This window comes from Pteropus alecto, unplaced genomic scaffold, assembly GCF_000325575.1.
Source record: "Pteropus alecto unplaced genomic scaffold, ASM32557v1 scaffold159, whole genome shotgun sequence".
Classification (NCBI taxonomy): domain Eukaryota; kingdom Metazoa; phylum Chordata; class Mammalia; order Chiroptera; family Pteropodidae; genus Pteropus; species Pteropus alecto.
This window is the reverse complement of record NW_006443122.1, coordinates 968182-985821: the sequence shown is the minus strand read 5'-3', so window position 1 is coordinate 985821 and position 17640 is coordinate 968182. Positions and strand designations below refer to the sequence as shown.

Sequence of the window (17640 nt, the reverse complement as noted above, 5' to 3'; positions counted from 1 at the left end):
CCTGCCCCCATCCCGCTCGCTCGGCCCGCCCCCGCACGCCCCACCTGCCTCTTCCACCCGCACGCGAAGCCGGACCCGCTCCGAGTCACCCGGGCCAGCCCCATCACAGACTACTGTAGATGGCTCCCTTCCACCAGTCCTGGGGGCCTCACCTAATGCCGCCTAACAAAGCCCTCTGTCCCAGCACGTTCCAATGTTCCCCGGGTCCACCAACCCCAAGATCCTCAACAAAGACATATCAGGAACCCCCATCCCAGGCAGCCCCCAGGTCCAGGAATCCCCTGGACTCCGCATCCCCTTTGGGTCTGCCAATCCCAAGTGTCAGATTCCCCATCCCATCCAACCCTTGGACCTCCTATCTCAGGCGACCTCCCTGCATCCAGCCCTCATTACAGGCAGTCCCTGGATCTCTCATCCTGGCTGGTCCCTAGACTATGCACCCCCATCCCAACCAGCGCTGTTTTTCTCCAGACCAGCCAGACCACAACTCCCCCCATCCCAGGCAGCTCCTGCCCCTGCTGCTCCAACACGAGCAACATCACAGGCATCCTCCACTCCAGCCAGCCCCTAAACTCTTCATCCAAGCCAGTACCCAGATCCCCTAACCCAGCCAACCCCAGGATCCCTCGGTTAGTCAGTGCCTGGGTCCTCCAACCAAGGCAATCGCAGGATCTCCCATCTCCAAAAGCCCTAGGACTTCCCATTGCAGCCAGTCTTAGGATCAAAGCTCTGTTCGTTCCTTCAATTCTCATTTTCTGCTCTCCTTTGGAAATGCTCTCCTCCATTCAGTCCATCATCTCCACCCAGTGAAACTGTACCCATCCTTCAAGACTTAAATGTTGCCTTACTGAAGCCAACCCTGATGTCCCCAGCCAGAAATGCTTGCTTTTTCTCTCCTCTCGACCTTCCACTGCACTTTCCTCTGCACTTCTTTTGTGGCATTTGTGGGCCAGGTGGAACATAGCTTTATAGCACATTCGTTTGTGTTTTTGTTTTTCATCCTCTGACAGACTGAGCCCCTTAAAGCCAGAAACATGTCTTCATCTTTGTGAACAGGTTGGGGTAGAGGAGAAAGTGTGGGTTTTACAGTTGAACAAAACTGGATTTAAATTCCATCTTCTCCTTTCTGAATTTTTATTTCCCTATTAATAACACCTATCCCACAGAGGTAGTCTTTGAAAAAAGCATGCAAAAACATTTGGCACAGAAAAGACAACCCACAGAATGGGAGAAAATACGTGCACATGATATATCTGATAAAGGCTTTGTATCCACAATACGTAAAGAAGGATTACAGGTCAACGACAAAACCCATTTGTTTGTTTTTTAAAATGGGCAAAGGATTTGAATAGACATTTCTCCAAAGAAGATGTACAAATGACTGGTAAGTACATGCAAAGATGCTCAACATCATTAGCCATCAGGGAAATGCAGATCAAAATCACAATGAGCTTTCTATGCTACCCATAAGGTATTTTTCTGGGTTCCTGTCATAACTGAAAGGGAAACTTTCACAACGTCTGAAGCCCTTGCTGTCCTGCGGATGAAGGAGGAGGATGTCTTTAAATTCCTTACAGCTAGAACCCACTTAGGTGACATCAACCTTGACTTCCGAATGGAACAGCACATCTACAAAAGGAATAGCGATGGCATCTTCGTCATAAATCTGAAGAGAATCCAGAAGAAGCTTCTGCTAGTGGCCTGTGCCTTTGTTGCCATTGAAAACCCTGCTGATGTCAGTATCATATCATCCAGAAATACTGGCCAACAAGCTGTGCTGAAGTTTGCTGCTGCCACTAGGGCCACTCCTATTGCTGGCAGCTTCATTCCTGAAATCTTCACTAGCCAGATCCAGGCAGCCTTCTGGGAGACGTGACTTCCGGTGGTTACTGATCCCAGAGCTGACCACCAGCCCCTCACAGAAGTGTCTTATGTTAACCTGCCTACCATTGCCCTGTGTAACAGAGTCTCCTCTGCACTATGTGGACATTGCCATCCCTTGCAACAACAAGGGAGCTCACTCGGTGGGTCTGATGTGGTGGATGTGGGCCCAGGAAGTTCTATGCATGTTCGGGACCATCTCCTGTGAGCATCCATGGAAGGTCATGCCTGATCTCTATTTCTACACAGATCCTGAAGAGACTGAAAAAGAAGAGCAGGCCGCTTCTGAAAAGACTGTGACCAAGGAAGAATTTCAGGGTGAATGGAGTGCTCCCGAATTTACTGCTGCTCAACTTGAGGTCACTGAATGGGTAGGAACAACCACTAAGTGGTTTTAAGCTGTTCTTCCACAGGCTCTTAAACAGAATATGGAAATAAGGTGGTTAAAAAATAAACATCAGTTTCTTAAAACACAGACACACACGCATGCACACACTGAGATACCACTTCACACCCACTATGATAGCTAAAATAAAAAGAACAGACAAGGAGAAGTATCGGCGAGCATACGAAGAAATTGGAACCCTCATTCATTGCTGGTGGGAACCTAAAATGGTGAGGTAGCTTTGGAAAACAGTTTGTAAGTATCTCAAAATGTTAAACATAGAGTTACTGTATGACCCAGGAATTCCATCCCTAGGTATATACCCAAGAGAAATGAAAATGTGTGTCCACACAAAAACTTGTACATGAATGTTCATAGCAGTATTATTCATAATCACCAAAATGTGGGAACAGTCAAATGTTCATCTGTCGATGAATGGGTAAACAAAATGTGGTATATCTACACAATGGAACATTATTCAGCCATAAAAAGAAATGAAGTCCTGGTGTATGCTAAAACATGGATGAACCTTGAAAACATTACGCTAAAAGAGACACGAAAGGCCCCATATTGTATGATTCCCCTTATATAAAATTCCAGAAAAGGCAAATCCAAAGAGACAAAAGGTAAAGTAGTGGTTGTCAGGGCATGGATTGGAGAAAGAGAAATGACAGCTAACGTGTATGGGTTTTGGGGGGTAGGAGGAGAATGAAAATGTTCTAAAATTAGAGTGTGGTGATAGTTGCACAACCCCATTAATTAAAAATCACTGAGTTGTACATTTTTAAAAGGAGAATTTTATGGTATGTGAATTTTATTTCTACAAAGCCGGCTTTTAAAAAAGAGCTTGCACAGAGTCTAGCATATAACAGCAAACACGATAATAATAACTAACATGTATATGGTGCTAACCATGTGCCAGACACTGTGCTAAGCTCTTTACATGTACAAACCGACTTAATCCTCATGACAATCCTGTGAGGTGGGTACTGTTATTACCTCCATCTTAGAGATGGGAAAGTAAAACCCAGAGTTTGAATGACTTGCCCAGGGTCATACAAAGGCATAGCCAGGAAAGTCAGATGTTTCCTTCTCACTTCTTTGTACCTTTCCTCATACCTTCTATAAAACAGGTGCTCCATAAGTGTTAAATTAATATATCCATCAAATACTTCCATTCATCCAGTGAACATTTACAGAGCATTTATTATGTTCTAGGCAATACTTCATTCCATCTTTATTCCTTCTTCTCTCACTCAGATTCCCCATGGGGAAGGGGACAGATGGGTACAAAGATTCATTCACAAAATATTTACTGAGTGTCTACTATGCATCGAGCACTGCTCTAGACACTGAGAATATAGCAATGAACAAAATAGACAACAATCCCTAACCTCACAGAGCAGATATTCTAGTGTGGGAGAGAAACAATAAACAAATAGAATATATAGAGCATGTTGAATGGTGTACTGGGTTGAATAATATCCTCCAAAAACTTGATGTCCCCCCTGTAAATGTAATCTTATTTGAAAAGAAAGGTCTTTGCAGATGTAATCAAGTTAAGGTGAGGTCGTACTCTATTGGTGTGGGTCCTAATCCAACGACCAGTGTCCTTATAAGAGAGAAATTTGGACACACACACACACACACACACACACACACACACACACACACAAAGAATGCCATGTGAAGATGGAAGCAGAGATTGGAGTCTACAAGCCAAGGAACACCAAGGATTGCCGGCAACCACCTGAAGCTGGAAGAGACAAGGAAGGAAGGATTCTTCCCTAGAGCCTTCAAAGAGAGCAGGGCCCTGCCGACACCTTGATTTCAGACTTCTGGCCCCCAGAACTGAGAGAGAATAAATGTCTGTTGTTTTAACCCACCCAGTTTATGGTACTTTGTTATGGCAGCCCTAGGAAACTAACACAGATGGTGATAGGTGCTTGGAGAAAAATAAAACAGGGAAGGATGATGGAGAGCTCTGGGTGAATCAGACATAGCCCGTGCCCTCAGGGAGCTCCCAGTCTAGTCAGAGAGCTACAACCATAAGTCACAAACAAGACTAACAAGACAGAATGTGCAAAGCACTAGAGTGGAAGCACCAGGCCTGGGATGCTGGGAGGTCTTTATCGATGTGAAGGTATTCGAGCTGAGCTTAAGATTTCTATAGGTGCAAGTGGCAGGGCTGAGAAATACCTGCTGAAGGGAGCCACGTCCAGTGGGAGGAAAGGAACAGTCAGGAAGACGGTGTATATTTAGGGAACCACATGTAGTTTGGTTGAAGAGGGGTGTGTGTGTGTGTGTGTGTGGGTATGTGTGTGTGTGTGTGTGTGTGTGTGTTTTGTAAGGGAAAGGAGGAGATGGGGAAACATGGCTTGATTCAGCTTGGAGAAGACTCCATTGCCAAACCGGAGCATCTGTACCTACTCCTATAGGCAATGAAAAGTCATGGAAGGTTTTTGAGCAAGAAAGTAACATGGTTGGAAGGGAGAGGATCCACATGGATAGTGTATGTACTGGATATTACACACTATGAGGTGAGTCTTATATCCATTCCTTGTTGTTATTCAGCAGGGACTGGCTCTACCTTCTTTTCCTTCCTGCTGCCTCCCAGAGGCATTTTCCAGAAGCCTCGGTCTCTGGTGTGATTGCTTCAATCCGCCTTGCCATAGGGCCAGCTTTGCCAAGGAATGCGGAGCTAGAGCAGGAAATAACCCCCAAAACTCCATATCACCACTGCCAGTATCCAGTCGACAAGAACTCCTCACAATAATGAGAGCCATGAAGTATTTTCCTCAGATGCAAAAGTAGCATCTGTTCAAATTAGTTTTTCCTATTGAATTCTCACAGCTCTATTCATAAGTAGATCTTCTTCTCTACCTGTTAGCTGCCAGACACAAGATGGGAAAATCAAATTTAAAAAAATTTTTGGTCTTTCCCTCAAAGAGTTTACAGTCCAGAATATCAGAGCTGAAGTGACCTTAGAGATGAGTTTGTTTTCCAAATGAGGACAATGAGAACCAGAGAGAAATGTCTTGCAGAGAATTGCTGTGTGACCAATAGGCTGTCATTTCTTACTGGGACTATTCGCTGAGGTCTGGTGTTCCAAAGTGTCTTAAGATTGCAGACTTTAAAGAGCAGAATGGTAAGAAAGTGACCATCTGTGAGGAACATCGAAGAAGGAAAAGAGAAGAGAAAAGGAAGACTCTCATGTGGGGATCCCTAAGGAGATAGCGGTGCTTAAAACTGAGACAGCATTTGGCTAATTAATTAATTATCCTTCCAGCCCCTTTTCCCCTAGTGGGGGAAGGGCCAAGACATAGCCAAAGTACCTGTCGATCTTGAACAGTCTCACAGAAAGCCATCCTAATAGGATAGTCTAGAGTTTCATTTTAGGAAAAATTTTCTCTCTGAAGATGATTTGTAAGTTTAATCCTGTCAGAACATAAAACCACATAACCCAATGTGTTTCCAATTTTGTCCTAGCTGCCATAAAACTTTGAGCCAAATTCAGAGTCCAATTATAATCCAGTTCATTTTAGGTACCTGGCAACATCTATTCATGCTTCCTTTACATGGTCTCTGCTCTGTTTTCTTCCACATTTTTATCCCTAATTGTCTTTCTTTCATGTTGTAACTGATGAGTTGCCTAATATCCTCTTTAAAGTAGGCAGGATATGAATCTTACATAAATTAAACTATATCTACAGATGCTAAAGGGATTTGAATCAATAAAGAACATTGGAAGGAACAGATGATATTTGGCCTAGAAGAGAGCTAGCTTATGAAGACATGATTACCGGCTTCAAATTCCAATAGGCTGTCAGGGGGCAATGTAGTGAAATTATTCTACTTAGCTCCAAAGGGCACAGCCAGAAGTAATGGGTGAAAATTACAGGGAGACAGTTTCCCAGAGGGAAGAAACCTCTCACAGGCGAAGTGAAGCCGGTGAGTTCCCCATCACTGGAGACCTTTAAATGGTGGCTGGATGGCCTCATTTGGAGGATCTGTTGCATAGAGAATGTAAACATCGGATGGAGGGGTTGGATAAGATGATTTTAAGGGCCCTCCCTGATATATGCAAAACACAGTTATAGATGCAGAAAAAAAGACTTGGAGGTGGAGTGGGGAGAGGGGGCAGGAAAGAAAGAAACAAAGGTTTATTGAATTCTGGAACATCCTAGCCCAAAGCAATGAACCCTAACTGCTCCTGAGACTCTTGTAAAAGGAGGAATGGTCCATAAACAGAACCCAGGCCCACACTTCCCCAGTCCTAGTCCATGTGACTCCTAATGAATGGGAGAAATCAAAGAATTAGCTCCATTGCTCCCACTGCCATCTAACTGGCCATTATTCAAGGGAGAGCAGGTCAAGACTGTTAGAGCTGGAATGGTCCTTAGAGATCCTGTAATCCCAACCCCTGATTTTAGAACTAGAGAGAAAGAAGTCAGAGTGGAAGAGGCCTGTCTACCTGTCAGCCACTTCACCTGACCGCGTGCTGCTGAAGAACTGAGACAGTTTTATTTACCTTTCAATCCCCCAACTGGGTCTGGCTCCAGGTCTTTGCACATAGTGGGTGCCCAGTAAGCAGTTGGAAAATTGAATCGAATTGCCCAGAAGGGCTGGAACTAGAAGCTAGGTCTTTACACTCCCAGCCTATGAACTTTTCTACAACAAAATTTCATCCCATTCAATTCAACAGACATTTATTTGGCATCCCTGTGTGCCAAGCCTGGAGCTATAGCAAGAGATGAACCAGAGGCAGGCAGTGCCCTTAAAGAGGAAACGGCTCCTCCTGGGATATGGTCTCTTCTCCTCTCAGGCCCTGTACACCCGCTGTTCTTTTGGCATGGAAAGCTCTTTTCGCGGCCTACTTACCGCCTATTCATCCTTCAGATCTCAGTTCAAATGTCAGTTCATCAGCGGCACCTTCTCTTACTGTCAGACAAGGCAGATCTCTCTGATATATGCTCTCAGTGAGTCTTTCTTCTTCCTTGAACTTAGCGTGTAATTATATATTGATTTGTGTAGTTCTTTGTTTGTTTCCCTCTTGCCTCCCTCACTAGACTGTTAGCTCTACAAGGACAGATACTCCATCTCTTGCTCCCCACCATACCACGAGTCTGGCAAAAAGCCTGAGACATGGTAGGTAAGCAATAAGCTATCCATGTTTGTTGAATGCATGAATCAACAATCCAATGGGGTCTATAGATAGATAAATTATAACTACAATTCAATGCGATAAGGGGTAAAAGACAATATAGATATCAGTTCTTTAGGAAGGAGGAAGTCAGCTTCTTTATCAATGGAGCTGGCCTCGTAGAATGTGTACATGGCCAAACAATCAAAGTATGGGCCAAACAACATAGCCTTGTGAAAGTGTCCATTGTGTTCAGACAAACCAAAGCTATGTGTCAGCATCCTTCTATGTCCCCAGTCCCCTAAAAAGCAGGGCAGTTCTGCTACAGTGGGACAGACTAGATAGCTGAGTGCCGATTGCAGTTCGGGCACAATTGGCAAAATCAGACCACATGAGACTGGTAAGGCCAAAAAGAAGCACCTGAGATTCGAGATCTATGGGTCTGTCTGTTCCTCAGGGTTCTCCTCTACAGGAGGAAGACTGAGAGGATTGGTTGGTCCTGAAAGGAGGGGGCATTTCTGTACCTTTTGGGTGAGGTTAGACCTACTCTCAGGCATGAGAGAGTGTTGCCCTCTAGTGGTGATGATGATGATGCTAGCAAGGAGTGGATGTGGCCCTTGCTAGGGTGACCAACTATCCCCTTCTGCCCGGGACTATTTCAGCACTGAAGTTCCACTTCTCAGGGAACCTCTGAGTCCCAGGCAAGCTAGGACAACTGGTCATCCTACCCCTTGATGGTGTTCAACGCACGCTGCAATCGTATAATCTCATTTGATGGCTCATAACCCCCAAGACCAGGAATCAGGACTCAGACTCCACAGATCTGTAGAGCTTTAGAGATCCAGCCCTTTTTCCAGATGAGGAAAGAAAACCCAAGGGAAGGGAAGTAACTTCTTTGTTCAACATCACATTGCAAATTGATGCAGAACTGGGATCTAGGCATCCAGACCCATAGCCCGGTGCTCTTTGCCTCTGCTTGACATGCCCTTGCCTACTTCCTCAGTTTGTCTAGGTCCCATGTCCTTCAAGAAGTCTTCCCTGAACTACCTACTCCTTAACCCTTTCAGAAAGCTTCCCCACTCTGAAAGCTTGAAACACTCATTTGGCACTTAGCATGTGCTATAGGTACTGGATTTTTTATCTTTTAAATGTATAAGTAGGAAAAAAACAAAGCTCCTCAGTCTCCCATTCCCAATCCTCCAAGAGATACTGAGAAGGAGAGCAGTCTCTGGGCAGAAGAGTCTCAGGTGTGTCCATAGTTTGTCCAAGGCCCTGAGGAAAGGACATTTGGCATTGCAGAGCAAAGAAAAAAGCAGAGGAGAGGTTTTTGCAATCACCAGGTGGGATGGATTTGAGAGCCAAGAACTTAGCAGAGGCAAGAAGGCACCCCTGCAGCCTCGAGAGGAAAGGAGAGAGAGAGAGCCTTCCTCTCCCCAGTGATACCATCAGGGAATGGGTCCTAGTTTTCTTGCTACAAGAATTGCAGTGTCCTTTTCTGCTCCCCTGGTCTCTGACAAGGACCCCCGAAATCAGCCTTTCCTCTCCCTTCCACTGAGACAAATTTGCAAACTCCCACATCTCTGTGGAAACAGCAGAGAGCAGGAGAGAAGAAAAAAAGGAGAAAAATCCACCCACATGCCAACAAACTGGAAAAAAAATAACCCAGGCCTTGTCTCACTCAGCTGTTGGCTTGCTGCTCCCTCCCACTGTGGCGGCTGCTCCTGCCTCCTGGACAGGGACCTGGCTCTGTGAAGCATCCTTTCTCATCCTGAACTGGCTTTTGTCAATACTCCTCCTCCCACCCCAGCTATGGGAGGGAAAATTCTGGAGCCCAGGGGTAGGAAAACTGGAATGAAAGACTGACAGATTTGCCAGGTGTTTGTGACCAACCGCAAATTCAGTTCCTATCACTGTCCCCAAAACTATGCAGGGAACCTTCCTCCCACCCCAGGGAAAAAAGTCAAGGAACTCTCCCACACCAGGCAACTTCTCCCTCAGATGCTGTCCCCTGCCTTCCCCCCGCACCCAGGCGGCCCTCTGTCGCCTCTCTCTACCATTTCATTTTTAGGCTGTTTTCAGTCTAGCTCTCTACTCCAATCTTTTTGTGCCCTGTTCTTTCTTCACCTTCTGCCCCAGTTCTGGGCACTACGTATTTTTTTTAAAATGGAGTGTGTCGATAGGAAAGGAGACCTCTCCTCTGGAAATCATCACTATTGATGGAACTGTTGAGGAAAATTGAGATATTTAGCTTGCAGGAGAGAAGATATGGACTCATAGAACCATAGAAGGATGGAACCACAGGAGCTTTTAGAATAACTGTGTTCACCCCTTCATTTCACAGATGAGATGACTGATGCCCAGAGAAGGAAGAGGACCCAGACTGTCACACAGAAGTGGGGTGGACAGCTTTGGTCTGTGGGCCTCCAGAGAATAGAAGGAGGACCAGTAAGTGAAAGATATGAGAAAGTAGATTTCAATGACAGTTTTGTTTCTTCCTTCCAAATCTTTATTCCTGTTATTTTATTTCCTTGACTTACAATGCAGGATCTCCGGTTCAATGCTGAACAAAAGGGACAATAAAGGGCAAACCTATTTTATTACTCATCTTAAAAGGAAAAGGTTCATTGTTTCACCATTATATTTGTTTTCTGTAGGATTTTGGAGGATGCTTTTTATCAGTTTAAGGAAATTCCCTCTTTTTCCTAGTATGATAAGAACTTTTTTTTTTGGTCACAAACAGGGCTTAAATTTTAAATGCTTCCTCAGCATCTTTTATAATCATCATAAGGTTTTTTTTCTCTTCTAATATCTTTATATGGTCAGGAATGCATTATTTAGCTCAAGAGAAAGATAAAATTTCTAACATACAAAACCATCCAAAGAGGCATTGGCCACCTCATGGGTCAAAATAGGCAGTTCCAAATCACTGGAAATGTTTAGGTAGAAGTACAGTCATTCAATAAACATGCAGGTGCCAGGCTCTGTTCTAGGTGCTGACAACTCATTGGTGAAGAGGGTCCCTGTTGTCCTGGAGCTCACATTTTAGAGAAAGGATGACAGACACAAACAACCAACAAACATAAGAGCAAGATTATTTCAAAAAGTCAAAAGTGCTTTGAAAGCAAATGAAAAAAAAAAAGTGCAAAGGTAGTGTGACTAGGTGAGGATGGGGATTAAGATCAAACAGTAGCCAGGGAAGGTCTCTCCAAGAGGGTGACAGCTGAGGTGAGATTAAATTACAAAAAGGCATCATTTCATGAAGATTCAGAGTCATAGCATTTCACACAGGGTGAAACACAAGGGCAAAGGGCCTAGGGTAGGAATGAACTTGATATATTCAAGGGACTTCAGGAAGAAATCTGACTGAAGAGAGTGAGAGGAGGAGATTATAACTAGATGAGGCAGGAAAGAAGTTCTGGAGCAAGACTGTGTAGGGCCATGTCAACCACCTTAGAAAGATAAGTGGACAGATTTGGGGTATATTTTTACCCGAATAGCACTATCAATCAACTTGATCTCATTGGTATTTATAGACTACTCCATCTAACAAGAGCAGAGTGTACATTCTTCTCATTAGAATGCTCACCAAGATAGACCATATTCTGGGCCATAAAACACATCCTAACAAATTTAAAAGAATAAGAATCACACAAAGTGTGCTCTCAGACCACAATGGAATTAAATTAGAAATTAGAAATCAGTAAGAGAAAATTTGCTGGGAGATCTCTAAATATTTAGAAATTAAACAATACATTTCTAAATAACATGTGAGTCAAAGAAGAAGTCTCAAGAGAAATTTTTAAATATTTTGAGTTAAATAGAAATGAAAATACAATTTATCAAAATTGATGAGATTGTAGAAAATCCCAATCTACCGAAAAAAAAAAAAAAACACCTGGAACTAATGAGAACATATACATATAGCAAGGTCACAGAATACATGGTCCATACACAAAAATCAATTGTTTTTCTGTATATCAGCAGTGAACAATTAGAACTTAAAATTAAAAAAAAAAGAGGCAGTACTACTTACAATAGCTGCAAAACAATGAAATACTTAGGTATAAATATAACAAAATATGTACAGGATCTGAATATGGAAAACTACAAAACACTAATGAAAGAATTTAAAACAGATCTAAACAAATGGACAAGTAGACTCAATACTGTAAAAATCTCCTTTCTTTCCAACTTAACCTATAGATTCAACGTAATTTCAGTCAAAATCCTACCAAACTGTTTGTATACACAGACAAAGTGATTCTAAAGTTTAAGTGGAAAAGCAAAAGACCTAACACAACCAAATGATACAGAAGAACAAAGTTGGAGGATTCATACCACCTGATTTCAAGATAGCCATGGTACCATAAAGCTACAGTATACAAGAGAGTGGTATTGAAGAAAGAATAGACACAGAGATCAATGGAATAGAATGGAATATATTTTGAAATAGAACCAAAAAACTTGTTGATAGATGTATGGGGTAAAGGAATCAAAAAGAATCACCTATATGAGGTGGGAGGAAAATCAGGTTAGATGCCTTTTTAAATTTCTTCCAAACTGTAAGCTTTCATAAAAAATTGTAAGGACTATGATTCCTTGACCTGCCGCACATATTTCTCCTAACCCACGACAGCTATACTTGGAGCTGGGGTCTCCCTACTTTCTGACCTCACACCTCCAAACTTGGGCCCCCCCCACTATTCTGCGGAGGGGGTGTTGGAGACTCTCTGCACAGAGCCCTGTGAATGCTGCTTCTAGTCTTGGTTTTAAGAGGCTTCAAGCAATGTGTCAAAGATCTCATTACCCTATAATTAGCGTGTTAATGAAGCCTGAGGGAGAAGCTGGGGAAAGGAAAGAGGAAGGGAAGGAGAATGAGGAAAAGAGAAAAGGAGAAGATGAAGAAGGAGATATGGATGAGGTAAGAAAAGGGAAAGAATAAATTATCTGTTGGCAGAAAGCGAGGAGAGGAGCAGGCCATGATGACGCATAGGAGCCCCTCAGGCAGAGTGCATCCAGCCCTGCTAGCCTCAGTTCATGTCCTCTGCAAGATCCCTCCTTATCTGTGGTCCTAAGAGAGCAGAGAGAGCATTATATGGAGAAATAGACCTCTGTGGTAAGTACATCTAAAGGACGGATGAAGAGTAATGGATGGAGTTAGAGCAATGGTGCTTACTTTTTGTTGAGTCACAGACCTGTCTGAGAATGTGATAAAGCTGTGGCCTGCACACTCTCCCCAGAAAAATGCTAAACACACAATTTTACCAAAATTTTGCTTACAACTCAGCATGTTCATGGATCCTCTGAAAGCCTCCAGGGTCCATGAACACATGTGCAGAATCTCTGAAGAAGAGATAAAAATCAAGATAGCTTCACTAGTGAATTCTACCAAACATTCAAAAATGATTTAATACCTCTTCTTCTCAAACTCTTACAAAAAAAAGTTGAAGAAGAGGCAATATTTCCTAACTCATTTTATGAGGCCAACATTACCCTGATATCAAAACCTGGTAAGGATAACAAAAAAAGAAAACTAGAGACCACCATCTCTAATAAATACAGATGCAAAAAATCCTAAACAAAATACTAGCAAATTGATTACAATAATACATTTTAAAAATTATACAGTACGATCAAGTGGGGTTCATTGCAGGGATGCAAAGATGGTTCGACATATGCAAATTGATCAACATGATACACCACATAAACAAAATAAAGGATAAAATTAATATGATCATATCAATAGATGCAGAAAAAGTCTTTGACGAGATACGGCATCTATTTATGATTGAAACACTCAATAAAATGGGTATAGAAGGAAAGTATCTCAACAATAACAAAGGCCATATGTGACAAACCCTCAGCTAATATCATACTTAATGATGAAAAACTGAAAGCTTTTCCTCTAAGATCAGGAACAAGACAAGGATGACCACTCTCACCATTCTTATTCAATATAGTATTAGAAGTCCTAGTTACAGCAATCAGACAAGAAAGAGAAATAAAAGACATCCAAACCGGGAATGAAGAAGTCGAATTGTTACTTTTTGCAGACAACATGATTCTTTGTGTAGAAAATCCTAAAGACTCCATCAAAAAAAAAAAAAAACTATATAGAAACGATAAACAAATACATTTAAGTTGCAGGATACAAAATCAATGTACAAAAATTCATTGTGTTCCTATATATTAACAATGAGATTTCAGAAAAAAATGAAAAAAAAAAAACAATTCCTTTTGCAATTGCAACAAAAAGAATAAAATACCTAAGAATAAACCTGTGAAGCATGTGAAGAATCTATACACTGAAAACTATAGGACATTATTAAAAGAAATAGAAAAAGACACAAAGAAATGGAAAGGTATTCTGTGTTTATGGATTGGAAGAATCAACATAGTTAAAATGGCCATATTACCCAAAGCAATATATAGAATTAATGCAATTCTCATCAAAATCCCAATGGCATTTTTTAAAGAATTAGAACAAAAAAATCATCATATTTGTATGGAAGCACATGAAAGACCCCGAATAGCCAAAGCCATCCTGAGCAAAAAGAAAAGGCTGGAGACATCATATTGCCTGACTTCAAATTATACTACAAAGCAACAATAGTTAGCTAATTTCAATTATACAATACGGTGTTATCAACTCTAGTCACCATTTTTATATGTTAGATCCTTAGATCTTCTTTATCTTAGAGTTGAAAGTTTGTACCCTTTTACCAACCTCTCCCTCATTTCCCTCACCACCCCAGCCCTTGGCAACCACTTTTTTATTCTCTGTTTCCATGAGTTTGAATTATTTTTTAGATTCTACATATAACCGATATCGTACAACACTTGTCTTTCTCTGCCCTCAAGGTCCACCTTTGTTACAAATATCAGGATTTCCTTCTTTGTCGTGGCTGAATAATATTCCATTGTATATACACCACATCTTTTTTACCCATTCATTCATTTATGGACTTTTAGGTAGTTTTCTTGAGGTGTAAAGTTAGGTTGATTATTTGAGATTTTTCTTTTATCTTAATGTAGCTATTTATTGCTATGAACTTTCTTTTTAGACCTGCTTTTGCTGTATCCCATAAGTTTTAGTTCATTGCATTTCCATTTTCATTTGTCTAAGGTTTTTTTTTTTAATTTCTGTTTGATTTCTTGTTTGACCCATTGGTTGTTCAATAGCATGTTGTTTAATCCCCACACATTTGTGAATTTTCCAATTTTATTTCTCTACTTGCTTTCTAGTTCATACAATTGCGGTTGGAAAGATGTTTGATATGACTTCAATCTTCTTAAATTTATTTAGACTTGTTTTGTAGCTTAACATATGATCTATCCTGGAGAATGTTCTATGTGTGCTTGAGAAAAATGTGTATTCTGCTGCTATTGAGTGGAATGTGCTATTTCATATCAAAAGAAATCAGCAGTAATACATGAAGGGTTTGCAACAGAGTCCCAAAGTCGTCTAGAAAGGAACAGTTTACAAATACTGTTCTAAATGTTAATACCTGTTGCATTTATATTATTTCTACTTTCTATCATGTTAGTGAATTCCAGGAGTACTTTCTTATGTAACATTTTCCATTTTTCAGGTTTTACTGATCAGGCTTGTGAGCCAATCAAAATAATGTTTGTGATCCCTATCACTATTGATTTTGCCCTTGGAGCAAGCCGAATAAAACAAAAAGATGAAACAACTGTGTTTTTTTTTTTAAAAAAACAGCTTTATTGAGGTAGAATTACACAGCATAAAATTCATCTGCTTTTAGTATACAATTCAATTAATTTTAGTATATTTACAGGACCGTGCAACTATCACCACAGTCCACTTGAAGGACATTTTCATCTCCCCCAAAAGAGTCCTTGTGCCCATTTCTACTCACTCTCCATTGCCATCCCTAACCCCAGGCAATCACTGATCTTCTTTCTATCTCTATAGACACAATTTTTCGAAATTTTATGTAAATGGTCACATAGTGTGTCTTTGTGTGTCTAGTTTCTTTAATTGAGCAAAATGTTTTTGAGGTTTTAACATGGTGTAACATGTATTGGTACTCCATTGTTTTTTATTGCCAAATAGTATGGCTATATCACATTTTTTTATGCATTCACCTGTTGGTGGACATTTGCGTCATTTCCACCTTTTGGTTATCATGAGTAATGCTGCTATGAACACCCAAGCATGATTTTTTATGCAGACATATGTTTTCATTTATCTTGAGCAAATATCTAGCTGTGGAATTTCTGGGTCATGTGGTTAATAATTGTTTAACTTTTTTAAGAAATGAAGGCAATGTTTTTTAATTGAGGTAAAATTCATAAAACAAAAATAACCACTGTAAAGTGTACAGTGCAGTGGCATTTAGTACATACATAATGTTATCCAACCATCACTTTTATCTAGTTACAAAATTCTTTCATCACTCAAAAAGGAAACCTTGTACCCATTAACCAGTCACTCCCCATTCCCCTCCTGTGGCCAGTCCCTAGAAGCAAATAATCTGCTTTCTATCCATGTGGATTTATTTTTCTGGACATTTCATGCAAGTGGAATCATACAATATGTGGCTTATTGAGTCTGGCTTCTTTCACTTAGCATAATATTTTCAAGGTTCTTCTACATTGTAACTTGTATCAGTACTTCATTCCTTTTTGTGGCTGAATAATATTCCATTGTACAAATATACCACCTATTGTTTGTCCATTCATCAGTTGATGGGCATTTGGGTTGTTTTTACCTTTGAGTTATTGTGAATAGTATTATTATGAACATTTGTGTGCAAGTATAGTATTTGTCTGAATACCTGTTTTCAATTCTTTTGAGAATATACCTAAGAGTAGAATTGCTGTGTTGTATGGCAATTCTATGTTTACCTTTTTGAGAAAATGCCAAACTAATTTCCACAGTGGCTATACCATTTTACACTCCCATCAGCTGTGTACACAGGCTTCAATTTCTCCATATCTTTGTCAACATTTATTTTCCCTTGTTTAATTATAGCAATCCTAGGGTGTCTAAAGAGGCATCTCATTGTGGTTTTGACGTGCATATCACTGATAATATTGAGCATTATTTCATGTGCTTTAAGGTAATTTGTATATCTTCCTTCAAAAAATTTTTATTCGAGTCCTTTGCCCATTTTTCAGTTGGGTTATTTGTCTTTTTGTTGTTGAATTGTAGAAATTCTTTATATATTCTAGATACAAATCTCTTATCAGATATATGATTTACAAATATTTTCTCTTATTCTATAGATTATCTTTTCACTTTCTTGATAGTATCCCTTAATGCATAAAAGCTTTTTTTTTTATGAAGTTCAATGTATCATTTTTCTTTTGTTGCCGGTGCTTTTTGTGTCATATACAAGAATCCATTGTCAAATCCAAGGTCACGAAGATTTACCCCTTATGTTTTCTTACAAAAATTTTATTGTTTTAGCTCTTACACTAAGCGATTTATCCATTTTGAGTTAATTTTTGTATATGGTGTGAGGTAAAGGTTTCAACTTCATTCTTTTGCATGTAGCTATCCAGGTGTCCCAGCACCATTGTCAAAGAGGCAATTCTTTCCCCATGAATGGTCTTGGAACCTTTGTTGAAAATCAATTGACCATAGATGTTTTGGTGTATTTTGGACTCTAAGTTATAGTCCATTGATCTATGTGTTTACCCTTATGCCAGTACCATACTGTTTTGATTCCTGTAGCTTCGCAGTATGTTTTGAAACTGGGAAGTGCAAATCCTCCAACTTTGTTTTCCTCTTTCAAGATTGTTTTGGCTATGTGGGTTCACTTGCAATTCCATATGTGTATTAGGTTAAACAGTTCCATTTCTGCAAAAAAGATCATTGGAATTTTTATAGGGATTGCATTCAATCTGTAGATGGCTCTGGGTAGATTGCTATCTTAACAATGTTAAATCTTTCAATTCGTAAACATGGGATGCCTTTCTGTTTATTTAGGTCTTCTTAATTTCTTTCTGTAATGCTTTGTAGTTTTCAGTATACAAGTCTTTTGTCTTCTTGGTTAAATTTATTCCAAAGTATTTTACTCTTTTAGATGCTATTGTAAATAAGGTAATAAAGTTTTTTTTTAAGATGCAAGAGACTTTAATATGTTTAAAGTCTGAGTCAGTAGAAAGGAGAGATTGAAGATACAAGAGAGAGGACACTGATAAATCAAGTTTCCTGGGACATGGAGCACCAACTGGAAGGATTAGTCAAAGAAAAGGG

General features: G+C 40.4%; 1 pseudogene; it reads left to right on the top strand.

Moving 5' to 3' along the window:
* The first annotated feature begins 193 nt into the window (after positions 1-193).
* Positions 194-2279, top strand: LOC102886609 (annotated as a pseudogene).
* The last annotated feature ends 15361 nt before the right edge of the window (positions 2280-17640 follow it).